Source organism: Lynx canadensis, chromosome B4, assembly GCF_007474595.2.
Source record: "Lynx canadensis isolate LIC74 chromosome B4, mLynCan4.pri.v2, whole genome shotgun sequence".
NCBI lineage: Eukaryota > Metazoa > Chordata > Mammalia > Carnivora > Felidae > Lynx > Lynx canadensis.
The window spans coordinates 46,129,874-46,147,184 of NC_044309.1; the positions used below are offsets into that span (position 1 = coordinate 46,129,874).

At 41.3% G+C, this 17,311-nt stretch overlaps 1 protein-coding gene across 9 annotated transcripts in view; it reads right to left on the reverse strand.

The window, feature by feature from the left end:
- DUSP16 (dual specificity phosphatase 16) overlaps positions 1-6,039 on the reverse strand; it is a 90,133-nt gene extending 84,094 nt beyond the window's left edge. For 5 of the 9 annotated variants that reach the window (XM_030321752.2, XM_030321749.2, XM_030321744.2 and 2 more), the window contains exon 1: positions 5,379-6,039. The gene's annotated coding sequence lies outside the window, so the exon portion shown is untranslated. Of the gene's footprint in view, positions 1-3,801; positions 3,960-3,992; positions 4,965-5,374 lie in introns of those variants that run through there. The other 4 variants (XM_030321745.1, XM_030321747.2, XM_030321746.1 and 1 more) reach the window with 4 other exon arrangements.
- Between the last annotated feature and the right edge of the window lie 11,272 nt (positions 6,040-17,311).

The window sequence follows — 17,311 nt, forward strand, 5'->3', positions numbered from 1 at the left end:
TATTCAATAAATATTTATCCAAAGACGACTCTACTAGGCACTATTTAGGACAGGAGCTGCAATACAAACAGTAAGTAGCATATACCTCCCTACACATGCCTATCCTCATGAATTTTAAGGGGAAGAATGGAAACGGTTTAGTAGTAATTACCTTGCCATTTACCATCACAATTTACAGTGCATCTTTTTTCTGTAAACTGCAGTCTGCCCCACTCCTCACCCAGTCACTAAGACAAATCTGAGTTCTGCTGTCCTCATACACACCACACACCCCTGGCATTTAGAGCTACAATTCTTCTCTAAATATTTAGTTTAGAAGGAAATCAAGGGAATGCTAAAGAATTTCCCACCTCCTCTGAAAACTTTTCTTTTCCACAGGCTCATCCCAAGTACGTCAGAATGTACTGTAGAAGCACACATAATATATGCTTAATATAAATCTTTTATCTTAATTTCAGCTATGTACATAAATATATATATATATATATATATATATATACTTTTTCAGTTTAAAACTACAGAAATGATGGAGAAAACGAAGGAACAAATTTCTTAAGGAAGGCTTGAGAAATACTTCATAAATGTGTCCAAAATCATGAAATAGTCACTAAAAAAATTTCAGTGACACTATAAAGAACATCTTCTCAACAACAAAAGAAAACCCAAAGGTCAGATAACTACAATGAGTCCACACTTCTCCATTTTGGAACTGACATTTCACTCCAAGTTTCTACTATTTGTAGAAAAACAGTATAAAGCTCCTAAGCTTAAGACAGTATTTCCAGCAAGACCCCTAACTCCCTTACAAACACTGAAGAAGACGTAATTACGGACACAGAATACAACGCAGCCCAAAATAGCCACTGGAATCTTGGACTATGTGGACAAGACCTGCAGAGGTGTCACCCTTTACCCTATTTCTCTTATCCGATCATTAAGATGAACAATTTACTTCTACTGTCTGTACATCTTTGGTTTTCATATGTTCTCGAGAAGGTACCGTCAAAACAACCTGTCCTTGGAATTTAGCTTCGCTTTACAGCACGATGGCTACAGGAATATTGCTTCTGACGGAGAATCTAAGCATACAGCCCAATATGTACATCATTACCCTAGGTAAGCTGTAAACAATCATACTAACATCACTGCAAAAACAGGAGGTTCTTGGCAAATGGTAGCAAAAGAATCGTAGGTAAATTGTTAATGAGTTAAAAACTCAAAGCCTGCATGCTTCAATCTAAAAAAACGTTACATAGGTTTCTTTAAAAAAAAAAAATGGTTAAAGATAATGTGTAGACTTTTACACAAATTGGTTTGGACTGCAAATAAATACTAAAAAGTTGTATCATCAACATTCATCAGGTATCACACACAAAACAGGTTATTGACAGAATAAGTGGGACTATAACTAGCCCTCTATAATTTCCTTGACCCTGCCCATTATTATCTTCATTGGACATCAAAATTTGTCATCAGATTTTCCATGTAATGTTTACTTATTTACTGTCCCTCACTCTTCTCCCACTAGAATGTAAGGCCCCATAAGGACAAAAACTTTTCTTATTTTCCACTGTATGCCCAGTTCCTAGAACGGCGTCTAGCACATAGTAGAGGCTACAAATAAATTTGATGAAGAGATGGATGAATGACCTCCCCCACTTCCTTTCCTCCATCACATGTTAACCATCCTTTAAGGCCAAGGTCAAATTCTATTATCTCTATGAAGATTATCTTCCCATTACCTCCCCCAATGCCCCAATCTCTTTCTCCCTTACACCAAGAATTTGGCACTTCCCAGCTGTCTGATAGCTGTATCATTTCATATGTACGTAATTCCCTTACAAATTCTTATAATCCTCCTCCCCTTATTAAGGGCATGGATCCATGTCTCCAGCTTTTGGTATCCACCTCAGTATATGTAAACATTATATCATTAATAAATGTTTTGATTGATTTATATCTGTAGTTAATCTAGAAATCAATTTAGTCAATACTTTCAACTTTTTATAACCTATCTCTCCCTTTCTAATAACTTAATTGAAATTGCAGTGGGTCTCCATTTTAAATTTATATTTGGCAATTTCAAGTTCTAAATTCTCATTTAATTAGGACTTATGCTCATAATTTACTTTACCCATCCCTTCCCCCAAGATTAAATTTTTTATGTAATGAAACTCATGACTTTCTGGTGATACCTATAATGAGGTATCTCATCCCAATTAAGGAGGTGAAGTTTCATTACCTCCTTCTTGTTGCCTTGGTATTGAAGAGTTTTTTCCTTATGCCTTTCTTCTTTCATGCCAAGATGTATCTCATCTCCTTCTTTACCGATCATACCCCTAGCAAGCTTTTATTATTTCTTTGTACCTGTTCTTAGTAATCTGCCTTAAATCCTTCTTTTTGAGTCACTTCTGTTTCCTCCAGTCATTTATTTGATTAAATTTCAAACTCCCTTTCTCAGTGTTTGAGAATGGCCTCCTCTTAAAGCCAGCCAACCTTTATGAACTTTATCCCTTTACATAGCCAACCCTTGATCATCTGGACTAATGGAATGTATAAAAACATGAGATTATCCACAACACAAGAAAATAAAAAAAAATTGACATCTGGCTTTAGAATATATCATATGTGGCTTTGGGCAAGACTTACTTTCTTAATTACATTTTTGCTTAAGACAATATTAGTAATATTTTCCTTTATGATGGTGGATATGTGTCTTGGTTTTAAATTTTGGTGCAATTTTTAAAAAGTCAATCAAGCATCCACTGTGGTTTTTCCTATGAAGCCTTTTAACTAGTTTTTCCAATCTGTTGAAGTCTATCATAAAATCTGGTTTCTGTTTCCCCTGATTTATTTCCTCCCTTTTCTTGGGATTCTGATCCAAATCAACTTACTCTATATTAATTTACTTCTTCAATTTAAAGTAGTGTTTCCTTGAGAATGCAAAACATTTTAAAGATACGTTCAGTGAAATTTTTAATCAGTAACACAGGATAGAAAATTCCACTTTTTTTTTTTTCTTTTTTTGATAATCTGGGAAAAGTCAGGTTTCTAGGATAAACTCCATGGTAATTCTAGCAAATTATATTTAGAATATTGTGACAGGTTGAAAATAGGAAAACATTAATACTGGACAGCTATGTAAATCAGTTTCATCAATATATAATCCCATATACCAAAACCTCTATGGAATCAAATTCCGGATACAAGCATTTATAGAAAACAGCATCAACCCTGGCCCTTCTGACCCCAGCCTAAACTCTGCACCTATCTCAGACCTGATCTCAGCATCACTTCTACAAATAGTTTTAAAACGTGTAAGAAAAAGGAAAAGAACTGGGTTAACAGGACCTTCCCTCTGCCCCCTTTACAGTTACTGCCATTAAGTTTTTGGCCACAGAGACCCCTAATCCTCAATTTTTCATGACTATTTTTACTTTATAGCTATTCAATTATTTTACATGTGAATGTAGGGTTACAGTGCTTGAACCGACTTTCCTTCATACACTATTCATATTGCCAGAATTAATAAACCATTTTTAATTTTCCCCCACGTGGAACTTTGATAAGTATACATTATCTTACCCAAAAACCAACTCTTCGGGCTGGTGTTACTTAGTTCAAGTTTTCACATAGGATGTTCAGTGTTAACCACCGCCCCCCCCCCCCCCCCTTTTTTTTTTAACAGCAACCTCCCACAACAGTCTTCAAACTCAGTGAATTCTACAACTTTGTTTTAAAAAAAACAAAAACCAAAAAAATTTTCACGGTCTCTCATCACATTCTGATGAAAATACCTACCCAAAGCCACAAATTCCTAGTTTTTCAATTTATTTCTCCAGCTTGCTGTCATCACCAAATACAGAACTCCACAAATCTCAATTAACTACGGCCTCCCAAGCTGTGTGTCCACCAATATACAGGATTCTCAAGGAAAGGTAAATAATTAAAAATTAACTGGTAAGAATTCTTTTCTTCCTTTAAAAATTTACCTTAACTTTAAAAAGCGCTCTTCTTCATGGAATTTGAAATCGTATACATCCTTTGAGGAAACAGTTGTCACCTAAGTGAACTCTCAATCCGCCCCACAAAATGGGTGGCATAAAGAGGCATTTTTCTGACAGCCTACGTTCCCCAAATAGTAGTTAGAAGGTCTTTCATGGACGGTAAGTTTCTCACACACGTACATACACACACCGGAAAGAAAGAAAAGAAACATACCTGGTCATTTTCTAAACAGGTTTGATAGGTTTGGTTCACTTGTAAGAGCAGAGTATTTACCTATAATCTTTTAAAGCAGAAGTGGCAGCCAGAGCACTGGGTAAATAAAAACTTCAGAGAGTTTTAAAAACCCTGCATCTTAACTCACTTCCCCTCGGTTCAAGGGGACGGCACACCAAACCCCACGGCAAATGGGATTATGCAACAGGTTTTTCCTCTCCACTTTATTCATCGCAGGCTGGTGAGAGGTGTGCTTTCTCCAAAAAATCTGAAAACACCCAGGGCTTTAGGATCTTGGCAGCTGGCATTTAATCAACTCCTTTAGGATTTTGCAGTATCCATTCATTTTCAGATCTACTCGTATTTTCTCAATTACCGGGTTTTTGTTGGTTTGTTCTAGGAAATTAACCCATTATCTGAAAACTTCAGTTTTGCATAAGTATTTTTCTCCCTGGTGTTTTATTACCTGAAGCCATACATGATAAACAGACCCTCGGTTGCCCCCTTGGGCTTTCTTATTTCTCACGTTTTACGGCTAGTGTAAATAAAGAAGTCACGGGCGCGCCCCCAACACCGTGACTGGGGCCCCAGCGTGAAAACCGAGTTTTTGGTTGGTCGGTTTGGTTGGAGAACGCAGCACCGTCACCACCCAGGTGGCCTCGCTGCTTACACCAAAGGCGAATTTGGGATAATGGGAACAGTCAGGCCGGGGCCCCACTTGGCAGGCGTGTTGTGTAACAGTCGCGCCTGGAAGTGAGCAGCTTCGCCCGCGAAGGTACCGCGTCCCGCGGCGGCGGCGGCGGCTCCTCGCGGCGGGATCCGGCGGCCGGGCCCGCTCGCCCCGGCGCGGCCGGGGGGCGCACGGACCGAGACCCCGCGCCCGGCCGCCCGCCCCCTTCCCGCCCGGCCCGGCCCCCTACAAGGCCTACACCCCCGCTCAGACGCTCGTGCAGCTCGGGGCCGCGGTCGCCCCCACCCCGCCTCCCGGAAAGGTGGCCCGGACGCCCGGGGAGGCAGAGCCCGCGGGGCTTAGAGCACGGCGCCCACACAGTCGGGGCGCGCCGCGGAGCGTCCATGCTGCCGGCGCGGGCGGGCGCCCCCAGAGCCCCGCGCCCTCCCGCCCGCACGGTCCGCGCCGCCGGCCGGAGGCCACTTACTTTTGGGGCCGCCGACCTCCCGACTCCCTCCGGGGGAAATGAAAGTTGTCACGGCGTCTCCCCTCGGGCCCCCCTCGCCTGCCCGGCGTGCGAGGCGCCGCCGCGGAGCCGGGAGGGCGGCTGCGCTCCCGCTCGCGTCCGTCCCGTCGCGCTCTCCTCCTCCTCCTCTTCTTTTCACTATATTATCTTCTCCTTCTCTGAGGGGTGGGTGGGGGTGGGAAGCTTAGAAAGAGGGAAGACGTTTGCAACTTTTCTTCACTCTTTCTCTTCCACCACCACCACACCCCCCCCCCGTCAGCCTTGAAAAAACAATGTTGAAAGGGGTGAAGAACTTGGGGAGGTGAAGGTGGGGGGCCGCGTGGGGAAAGCGGAGGGGGGGAGGGAGAAGTGATAATAATCGTTTAAAAACTGATTAAAGCCCCCCAAACAGTGATACACAGACAGAGGGGGAAAGGCGGGGGGGTGGGGTGGGGGGTTGGGGGGAAAGAGAAAGAGTCGCTGGTCAGGAAACTTCAAGCGCGGATGAGGTCATTGGTTTAAAAATAAAGAGATGGCGTCACTTGAAACCAATCCCAGTGAATGAACTCAGCGGAGCCCCGGGGAAAGGAGGAGACAGGCGAGGGCAGGGCGGTGGGCGCCGGGCGGGGCCGCGCGCCCGCCCGCCCATCCCGCGGCCGCCCGGGTCCGCAGCGCGACTCCGCGCCTCGCTTCGGCCGCTCGGGGAGGGGTCGGGTCACGTTCCGTTCCGGAGTTCGGCGACTCACTGGCAGGTTCCGCAGGCGCCGCTGGGAGGAGCCGGGGCTGCCCGAGGAGGCGGCCCCCGCGGCCTCCTCCTTCCGCGCCCGCGCGCCCGCCAGCCCCGACCCCGGGCCGGGGGCTGCGCCCCAACAGGTATTTAAGCGTGTTCCTCCCCCCGCCCCCAACTTACCCCCGGAGACCCAGAGCTTCTTCCTCCTGGTTGCGCTGTTTCCAGCTGCCTCACCAGCACGAAGAAACGCAAACAATGATTTGAGAGAATTACAATCACTCCTTCAAAAGTCTGATGAATCCCAAATGTAGGGCACTGCCGTCTCTTGTGAAAGAGAAGTTACAGGTACTTTAAGAAAAATCACTGTAGTGTGTTGTCAGGCATTCAGCCATCTACACGTGTTTGTCGTTTAAAGACCCCACATGACTGTTCCTCACATTCGTTATTTTACTTTGTTTATGTTTACTTGTTTACGTTTACAAATTTTAATGAGTGTGGGCAGCATAAAATTCTTTTCTAGCGTGTTTTCTACATCGGGCAGCGCCGAATCATTTTTAAATCAGACCGGAGGTTCACTGTCTCTTGAGAGGTGCAAGCCCCTGTTGATTTAACGCTACACATTTCGTGCATTTTTTTTTTAATTTGGATTAATCAGAATAGCTCTCCTGTGAGATTACATTACACTCTTTGGAAAACTAGAGGAGACCTGAGGTGGTGACAAACCAGGACTTGGAATCAGTGAATAGGACAATCGGAGCTTTATTCTAGCGTTCTTTGAGCATTTGAGCATGAAGCTGCTTCTACTGAGAAGTACTCACGTGGATATCACATAACAAAGATGTGATTAACGACGGAAAAGCACACTGCGAGTGGACTGCTCCATGAGCCAGAATTTATGTGCAGGAATAATCTAGCTCCTAAAATATTCCATTTACAATGTGCTGGATTTGGGACATTGGTCCCTAAAGGCATCTTTGTTGTGGAATGTCCATTTGGACACTGCCTGAGGGACTTTTTTTTTTTTTTTTTTTTTAACTGGCCAAAAAACTGAGAGGCAGGTTTGGGGTGGGTTAGAAAGATCTCTGTACTGCTTTTCTGTATTTAAATCCTGCAACTAAAGTACATTTGTTACTACTGATAATCATTTAAGGTTAGTATTGGGGTTAGCCTCTGGGAACCTCCAGCTCATCATTCAGAAGAGGAAAAGGAGCCTATCTGGAGATGGGAGACCGCTGAGCACTTGGGGCAGTCAATTAAGCCTGAAGGCCACAGATGCAGAGCCCACGTTCTTCTGCCTCTCTGCCTTTGACCTCTAAGACTTTTGCTGAGGGGGAAAGCAATCTCTCCCGCGGCGCCCCGGTCCTCTGGTGGCCAGGAGATGTTACTGCAGCTTTAGTGGGATTACCTATGTTCTTCAAGTAAACTTCCAACAATCTGCTAACCATAGACCTGTTCTTTTTAGAACAGCTTAGAAGGGGTAGTTTAAAAGGATCTGCATCTCAAATCTGCTTAGTTGGAGGAGTTGGAGTTTGGGGGAAGGAAGGAAAAGAGAGAATCCTTGTCCTACGATCTTGCCTAGTTCAAAGACTCAGCAAGAACATATGAAATACCCTTTACATACTGAAGCTCCAGCTTTGCTTTAACTGACACATCTTGAAACTTCTCCCCCTTTTTCAAATGCCTTCCATGTATTTGGTACCATGATGATAGCTATTATAGGGGCCTCCCCAATATATATTATCTAATCAGGAAAACAAGGCACAAGTTAAAACTAATTAAAAACTAAATTAGTGATTGGGGGGCACATAATATTGGTTAAGAGTCCAGTGGAGGGGCTCCTGGGTGGCTCAGTCAGTTGAGCATCTGTCTCTTAATTTCTGCTCATATCATCATCCCAGGGTCGTGAGATCAAGTCCCATGTCTCGCACTCACCGTGGAGCCTGTTTAGGATTCTCTCTCTCCCTCTGCCCCGCTCATGCTCTCATTCTCTCTCTCTCTCTCTCTCTCTCTCTCTCTCAAATAATTTTTTTTTAAGTCCAGCAGAAAAAAGGAGCAATGTATGTTGGGGCTGTTAGGGAAGGCAGCTTCTGAAGAGCTTTGACCTCATCCTCGAAGGATAGTTTAGATTTAGTTTAGGTTAAAAGGGCTCAGTGGAAAGACTGTTCTGTAGGGGAATGGCACAAACATGAGACATGGAGGTAGCGGGATTAAGGTGTATTCAGGTGAGGGACGAGTAGACCCATCAGCAGTAGTAGAGATTGGTGTGTAGCAATTGGGCTAAGTTAAAGAGATTTAAAGGCACGTTATGAAGTACTTCAATGTTAGGATAAATAGCCTGTTATTAGTCCAACAGGTAACCCTGAACAAGTTTACTTTGCGAAAGAGCACATTTCTCCTTGTTCTACTAAAAGAGCTTCTGTAGATGATAACAACAAACATGTGGAAGCAAATTAAAAACTACCGCTTATGATTGTTCCAAAGAATAGGAAACATTGGGGTATAAATCTAACAAACCATGTATGGGATCTGTATGCCAGAAAATATAAAATGCTGATGAAATTAAAGAAGGCCTAATTAATTGGAGTAACACATGATATTCATGGATGGGAATAATAATTGGATATAATAAATATGTCAGTTCTCCCGAGATTCAACATAATACCTGTCAAAATCCCAGAAAGGTTTTTTATAGGCAGAGACAAGCTGAACCAAAAATGTACCGCTTCCAGCACATTTAAAGGGATGAGTGAGTGCTAGAGTCCCCAAAGGCAGATAAACAACTCATACACTTAGGACATTTCAGTACATGTAAGTGTGCAGTTTAGTCTTGTTTTTAGTTAGAGTTAAATATGGGGGAGGAGTGCCATAATCTTCAGTGCTTAGACCCTCTTAAGTGTTTTTTTTTTTAATCTTTATTTATTTTTGAGAGAGAGAAAGAGAGTGCACACGGGGGAGGAACAGAGAGAGAAGGAGACACAGAATCCGAAGCAGGCTCCAGGCTCCAAGCTGTCAGCACAGAGCCCGACACGGGACTCAAACTCATGAACTGTGAGATCATGCCCTGAGCCGAAGTCGGACACTTAACCAACTGACTGAGCCACCCAGGTGCCCCTAGACCCTCTTAAGTGTTTAATCCACCCCTGGCTGAAGCTTTATCATTCTTCAGCTATTGGTAATTGAGTGCCTGCTACCAATGTGTGCCAGTCACTGTGCCTGGTTCGGAGGGTTCAGTTATAAATAAGAGAAGCAAGTCCCCTTCCCTCATGGAACTAATGCTCTACTGGGGAGAGAAGACAACAAGCAAATAAAAACAACGGCCAGGACAGTGATAGCACTGACTATGTGGGGAGAAAACTGGGTGATGGGATAGCAAAGGATTGAGGGTGGGGGCAAAAGTGGTTGAGGAAGGCATTCATGAGGAGAGGACATTTGAACTCATCCTTGAAGGATGGCAACCAGGGAAAGGGGTCCTGGCAGAGGAAAGAGGTCATTCTGAAACTTCAGTAGAAGCAGAGTGACCTGGAGAGGGTTGGTATGTTTCCAGAGCAAAAGAAAGGCCAGCGGGGCTCAAAAATTAAAACAAGGGCAGGGAAGAGCCAGACTGTGTAGGACCTTATAATGCATGCTAAGGGGGTTCAAATTCTATCCTAAAAAATTTAAGCAGGTTAGTACATGATCTGATTTATGAAGAGGGTATTTATAAGTAAGCATAATAGTTTAGTTTTGAAAAGAGAGTTTGAATTATCTATAAATATTTATTTAATCTGGCAGCTCTCTTTCCAGAAAGGAAGCATTTTTGGTTATTTAATCTCCAGAGATCCCTTTAATGTCCCAATAAATGTTCCTACCCTAGGATTCATGTATTGCTAGGGAATATATGGATGGGCTTCCAAGGGTCCAGGAGGCCCCTAAAATTTTGTGCATATATTCTTATGTGGGTTTTTCTGTGAGTACCTAGCTTTCAACAGATTTTTAAAGGACTATCAACACACACACAAACACACACACACACACACACACACACACACACCCCACAAAAACAAATTCGACCTACTTTACATTTAAGTCTTGGCTATGACTTTGGATGGTGGTGGCTGCTATTGTCCTGGGGCTCATGGCACTATACAAATGAATCATAGTTCTGTAAAGCAGCAAGTTTTGCCTCAAAGAGATGACACTGTCCTGGAGGGGAGCAGTATTTGTGGCAGAGTAGGAGACACAGTATTCTACAAATACTACAAAATGCTACACATTTTTATCAAACATGCTTCCTTCCTATTTGGAAAGGGAGCTGCCAGATTAAATAACTATTTATAGATTATTCAAACTCTCTCTTCAAAACCAAACTATTAGGCTTAGTTATATTTAGGCTTCATAAATCCGATCATGTACTAACTTGCTTAAATTCTTTAGGATAGAATTTGAACTCCTTGCTATGCATTATAAGGTCCTACACAGTTCCAAGTGTTTGCCCCTGAAGAAACCGCATGAAAGAAACATTTTAGCTATGTAATATGAGAAGTAGAAGATACCTGAGACATTACCTGGTACCATCCCACTCACTTTACATACAAGAAAGCGAAGGTCCAGAGAGGTTAAGTGGCTTGCCCAAAGATGCACAGCTAGTCAGGGACTGAGCTGGGATTAGAAACAGGTTTCCCAACTCTCAGTACAGCAGTCTGTGATCCTCATCTAAAGAAACAAAGAAATTGCACCAAATGTAGTACTTAAAAGTCTAATAGGAATTCAATTTCATTCGATTAAATTAAGCAAATACATACTGTTTACTAAGGAAATGGAAGGAAAGAAGGAGGTAAAGGGGTTCAAAAACATAAAATCCCAGCTCATGAAAGAGGTGAAAAAACCTCAATGTCAAATTAAGACTTAGAACTGAGAAAAAGTAAATAGCAATAACGCTGTTATCAGTGTATATCTGATCTTTCGGTAGCAAATATGTAAATAGACATAATTAACTATAAAAACTAGATGACCTTTCACTTATCAATTTGGCAAAGATTTTTTTTTAATGAGTAACCCCAGGATTAGGTCAAGAGTGTGGTGAAACAGGCCTTCTCAATGTCACTGGTCAAAGTATAAATTGGTGTAACTATTCTGCAGGGCAATTTGGCAATATGCTTTGAAAAGTCTAAAAATGCATACCCAGCAATTCTACTTTAAGAATTTTATCTTCAGGAAATGATAGTACTGTTTTCCATAGACTTACAAATAAGGATGTTAACTGTAATTTAAGATAACAGCTAACGTTTTTTGCAAATGATCTCATTTAAATCCTCACAATTACCATTACCTCCATTTTACAGTTAACTTGTTTAATCACACAGTAAATGGAAGAGCTGCAATCTGTATAACATGTCCTACATATCTAAGCATAAACAAGATCATAGAGGCCTTATAAGCTATGCCAAAGGGCTTGGACTCTACTCAAAGCAAGCAGTGAGGAAGCCACTGGAAGATTTTAAGCAGGAGAAATGACAGGATCCAGTGTGCATTTTGTGGCATAAAAAATGGTTTGGAAGGGATGACGTAAAGCAAGACGAGGGACACTTGCACAAGTTAGAGAGTTAAATATAAATGGAGAGAAGACACATGGAAGAGATGTTAAAAAACTGGAATCAAAAGGACCAGTGACCAGTTAGATCTGAACCGTTAAGGGGGAAGGCAGTATCTAGGATGACTTCTAGGTTTCTGACTCAAGCAAATGGATGGGTGACAGGGCTACTTACATCACCAGGGGAAAGATAAGTTGAATTCTAAGCGTGTTGAGTTCAAGGTACCTATGGAAAGTGAAGAGGAATAGACTGTTGCATTCATGAGTCTGAAGCTCAGAGGCCATGTCCAGGCAGGAGATAAAGATTTGGGATTCGTTAGCCATATTTTAGTCACAGTCATGGCCAATGGAGAGTGAGAGAAAAAAGATGTTGGGAATCAAGGGAATTACTGATGTTTTGGGAAGAGGCAGTCCAAAAGAAGCTCACAGGGATGCTGAGAAGGAGAAACTAGGAAAGAAGAAAAGCAGTGGATCACGGCTGTTACAGAAAGTCAAGAAAAGAGTTTCAAGCAGGGAAAGAGTGTGCTTCCAGTGAGTTGATGCTCAGAGAAGTCTCGATGGTAAGGTCTAAAAGGTCTCTGATTTAGCAATAAAGTGACCGTGGACAGGGTGGTTTCACTGAAAACAGTCTTGCACAGGCAAGATTGCAGTGACTTGAAAAGGGAATGAAAAGGAAGAAAATAGAAACTGGAATAGAATCTATTCTGACAAGAAGCTTGACACTTACGGAAAAGAGGATCATCCCTCGCTATAGACAGATGCGAGACATGTAAACCCGATGAAGATCCTAATGATGTGATAACCAGACTGTTTGTTTTGTTTAATCAAACAATTCATAACCAACAGGTCGAAAAGTACTCTGAGAGATGCAAACTTCTCTGTGTGAGCTCAGGCAAGTTGTAGATGGACTTTTGCTAGTTATAGCCCAAACTTTATTTTTCATTTATATAGAACACACGTTGGGGGGGGGGGGTTGTCAAGGTTGTTTTGACAACTCTTAATAAATGTGAAATAGAATATTAAGAATAAAAGATTTATCATTTCTAACACCAGATGTACTTATTTTCAAAAGGCTTAAAAATTCTTTTATAACCACCAAAAAATGATGGTGGTAGTAGGGAGTAAGTAAATAGATAAAAGGCTAGAAAGTATTTGTGAATTTTGCTTCTTTCCATCTGACCCTAAAGGAAAATAGTTGGAGTAAATACAGCGATATTCTTTTTCTCTGTATTCTTTCTCTGTATTCTTTTTCTCTTCTTTTTACTATAAAGAATAGTAAAAAATTAAAAAAGGCTGTTTTTGAAGGCCAGCAATTTTTAATTGTTTTTCCCTTTTTTTTTGAGTAAATTCAGGTCCCAATGTGCTCAATTTTAAAATCCACAGTGGCTCTCTGGACTAAAAATGACAACATTCAATAACAATATTCCTGTTTATAAATGTAGACATTTACCATTAGGGACATTTTTTTTTACATTTTTATTTATTTATTTTCATTTATTTATTTTTTAAATAATTCGTTGTCAAGTTAGCTAACATACAGTATATACAATGTAGTCTTGGCTTCAGGAATAGATTCCCATGATTTATCGCTTACATACAATGCCCAGTGCTCATCCCGACAAGTGCCTTCCTCAATGCCCATCTCCGATTTTCCCCACCGCCCCCCCAGGTCTCCACCTCCATCAACCCTCCATTTGTTCTCTGTATTTAAAAGTCTCTTATGGTTTGCCTCCATCTCTGTTTGTAACTTATCTTTCCTTACCTTTAGGAACAATTTTTAACCAGTAACTGAACTTCTTGTTCAATGTTGATTAAACAGCAAGAAAGGATATTCTGACTAAATAGCAAAATAATGGGTTTTTAAGACTAAAAAAAAAATTTTTTTTTATGTTTTTATTTATTTTGGAGACAGAGAGAGACAGAGCATGAGCAGGGGAGGGGTAGGAAGAGGGGGGAGACACAGAATCTGAAGCGGGCTCCAGGCTCTGAGCTGTCAGCACAGAGCCCGATGTGGGGCTCGAACTCATGGAGTATGAGATCATGACCTGAGCTGAAGTCGGATGCTCAACCGACTGAGCCACCCAGGCACCCCAAGATTTTTTTTAAGTAATCTCTACACCCAACGTGGGGCTCGAACCTATAACCCTGAGATCAAGAGCCACATGCTCTACCAACTGAGCCAGTCAGGCATCCTGTAAAATCCCGTTTTAATTGAAAAATTCTTTTTAAATTTGTGTAAAGCCAGTTTTTGTATTAAAGAAAAAGGTCTAGTCCTCTTTAGGACACTGAGTCTTAGGAATATCTCAAACCCCTGGTATAAAGAAACTAGAAATTAAGTGGAATTTGAAAATAAATTAATATCACCATGTTAAGTCAAATGCACAACAATCAGCTCTTTTGTACCAGGTATATATTGAGTTTTTAACTCTCATAACAACCCTAAGAGTTAGGTATTGTTATTACCTAACTTGAGGTCAAGAAAGGTTAAGGAGTTGACTCAAAGACAAATAGCTAGGAAGTCACAAGTGAGAACTCACACCGAAGTTTTCTCACAGGAGGTTTTGTTGAGAAGATAAACAAAAATGCAAAGTATAAGTAATTCAAAATAGTATTATGAGCAATGCCACCATCTTGGAATGCACGTCTGTGATTACTGGTCAAACTTACTCAGATAATGTGCTACAAAAGTTGGAACAAATGAGATTTCCCTGAGCTGGGGAAGAGACAGCCATCTGCAAATTCTAGCTCTATCACATACTGGCTGGGTGACTTGAAGGAAACTTAGTTTCCTCATCTGTAAAATGAAGGTAATTAATGCCAACTGTCAAGAGCTGTTGTGAGGTTCCAATGAATACCACATAAAGCGCCAAATATAGTACATAGCCCACATGGTGAATACTGACTACTGATTCCTTCCTCTTTAGGAAAAGCTGTATGTAGAACTCACTTAGATCTGGAACAATAGATTGAATTGGGATATTAAAAGAGAATGGGAAAGCTCATTCCAGGAAGAGAAAACACACAGTCAGAGACACAGCAGGGAAAATGTGCTTAAAATAGTTTAACTGAAGCAGAACATTTGTATTGAGTAGTATATAATAAGCCTGGAAAGCAGTTTGGAGCCAGATTACATAGGGCCTCAGCCAAAGAATTTAGCTTTTATATTGTAAGTAGCAGGGAATGATGGAAAATGTGGTTCCTTTTTAAAATCACGCTTTATTAGCTTTGTTTTCTATTATAAAGCAGTACCTGTGCATTGCTAAAAGTCTGTAAGTTGCAGAAAAGTGTGAAGAAGGAAGTACAAATCACCTTATTCAATCTTGGGAAAGAAATGTTTTTATTGTTATATCCTTTGGTGGTATTGTGTTTCAGTTTTTCTTTTACCATGTACATCAGTTATTTTAATACTAATAATGATGTTTATAAATACATGGAAAACACTAAGCATATTTACATAACTACTATGTTAGTACTATGTTACTACGTTACTAACTATGCAAAAGCTTGTCTCTAAAAAATGGAATTGTATATTTAGGATGGTCAGATAACTAGTGAGAACTCTCTAAACTAGTGTTTGCTTATCTTTGTGCTGTATCTTGTCCTATAATTTCAACCTAAAAATTGTAACATTTTTTTTCCTTTTAATTGTAATCTAATAAAGTTATTTAATTTTTCAAAAAAAGTATTGCTACCATCATACTAAGGATGATGTCTGGGGACATTTGGCTATATGTCCTCTAGTTTAAAGGTTTGAACTTGGAAATGGATGGGATAACTGGGTTTTTAGGTGGCTTAGTCTGACCGAAGCATATTAGAAAGATCTAAGGAAGGAAATTGTGGAACATGAGAGACCATATTGGGCACTGGCAACAATTCAGACCTAAGTCAAAAAGGGCTAAGACTGGTGCAGTGGCAATGGACAGGGAAGGAAAGCAATGAATGCAAGAAATAGTACAGAGAGAGAATTGAGAAGACTTGGTGATTCATTTGCTATGGAGGGTGGAGATGAGTACTGAAAGATGATGCTAAGGTGTCACCTTTGGCGGTTTACATAAGTTTCAATTTACGCATCTATAAAATGGGGCTAATAATTGTACCTTCCTCATAGGGTTGTTGAGAGGATTAAATGGATGATGTCTAAGATGCTTAGCACAATAACTGGAATGTGTTCTCAGGAAGTGTTAGCTGTTATTGTTTATATAGCTGTTGAGTATAGATGACTGGATTAACAATGACATTCTTAAAAGAACTAGAGGGGTGCCTGGGTGGCTCAGTCTGCTAAGCATCTGATTCTTGATTTTGGCTCAGGTCATGATCTCGTGGTTTGTGAGATCAAGCCTCACATTGGGCTCTGCACTGACAGCACAGAGCCTGCCTGGGATTCTCTTTCTCTCTCTCTGTCTGTCCCTACCCTGCATGTGTGCTTTCTGTCTCTCTCAAAAATAAATAAATAAACTTAAAAACAAAAAAAAAGAGGGGCACCTGGGTGGCTCAGTCAGTTAAGCAGCTGACTCTTGATTGGGTTTAGGTCATCTCATGGTTCAGTTGGTGAGATTGAGCCCAGCCTCAGCACAGAGCCTGCTTGGGATTCTCTCTCCCTCTCTCTCTCTCTGTGCCCCTTTCCTGGTCTTGTACACACGCGTGTGCACTCTCTCTCTCTCTCTCACTCTCAAAATAAATAAATATTTTTAAATTATTTTTTTAATGTTTATTTATTTTTGAGAGAGAGAGACAGAGCACAAGTGGGGGAACACAGAGCACAGAGAGAGAGGGAGACACAGAATCCGAAGCAGGCTGCAGGCTCTGAGCTGTCGGCACAGAGCCCGATGTGGGGCTTGAACTCATGAACTGTGAGACCATGACCTGAGCTGAAGTCAGACACTTAACCGACGGAGCCACCCAGGTGCCCCAAAATAAACAAACATTAAAAAAAAAAAAAAGAAATAGGAAAGTCTCGGTTGGAGGTCTGATTAGGGTAGGGGAGGTGGGTTGAGCTATATTTTAAACATGTCAAATTTAGGTTTTTGGTGAACAGTGAATTAAAAATGTTTGCAAGAAACTACTACTGGCCAGTGATGTTTTTGACAATAGGTATATTCGAGGAAGATTCATGAAAACCAGGCATCTGGAGGATGGATGTTCACTGCTAACTATTCTCTGCACCTCTCCCCACAACCTCCATTTATTAGTAGAAGCTACCCTGACTAATGCACAGCCCCTACGTGAGTTGAGTTCCTGGCCACGCAGCTCCAGGCAGGACAGATATCAAAGTAGTGAAATGCCTAGTCTCTGTAGTCAGATCTGTTTGGATCCCTTCTCTTCCACTTACTACTGTCTGATTTCAGGAGAATTAGCAGTCTAAACTTCAGTTTTCTTATTTACAAAACGGAATAATACCAGTTTCCATCTCATAGGACTGGTGGGAGGACTAAATGAGACTATTTCAGCATAGTCCTTTATAAAGGCATATAAGATGTGATGTAAATAGTGAATATGGCTATTCACAGACAGGAGGCTGTGAGTTGTATTTATATTTTGTATCCATCCCTTGTGGTGCCAGACATGAGAAGCACTCTCTTCTAACTGCTGATCACTTTGCCCCCTTAACAATGGTCT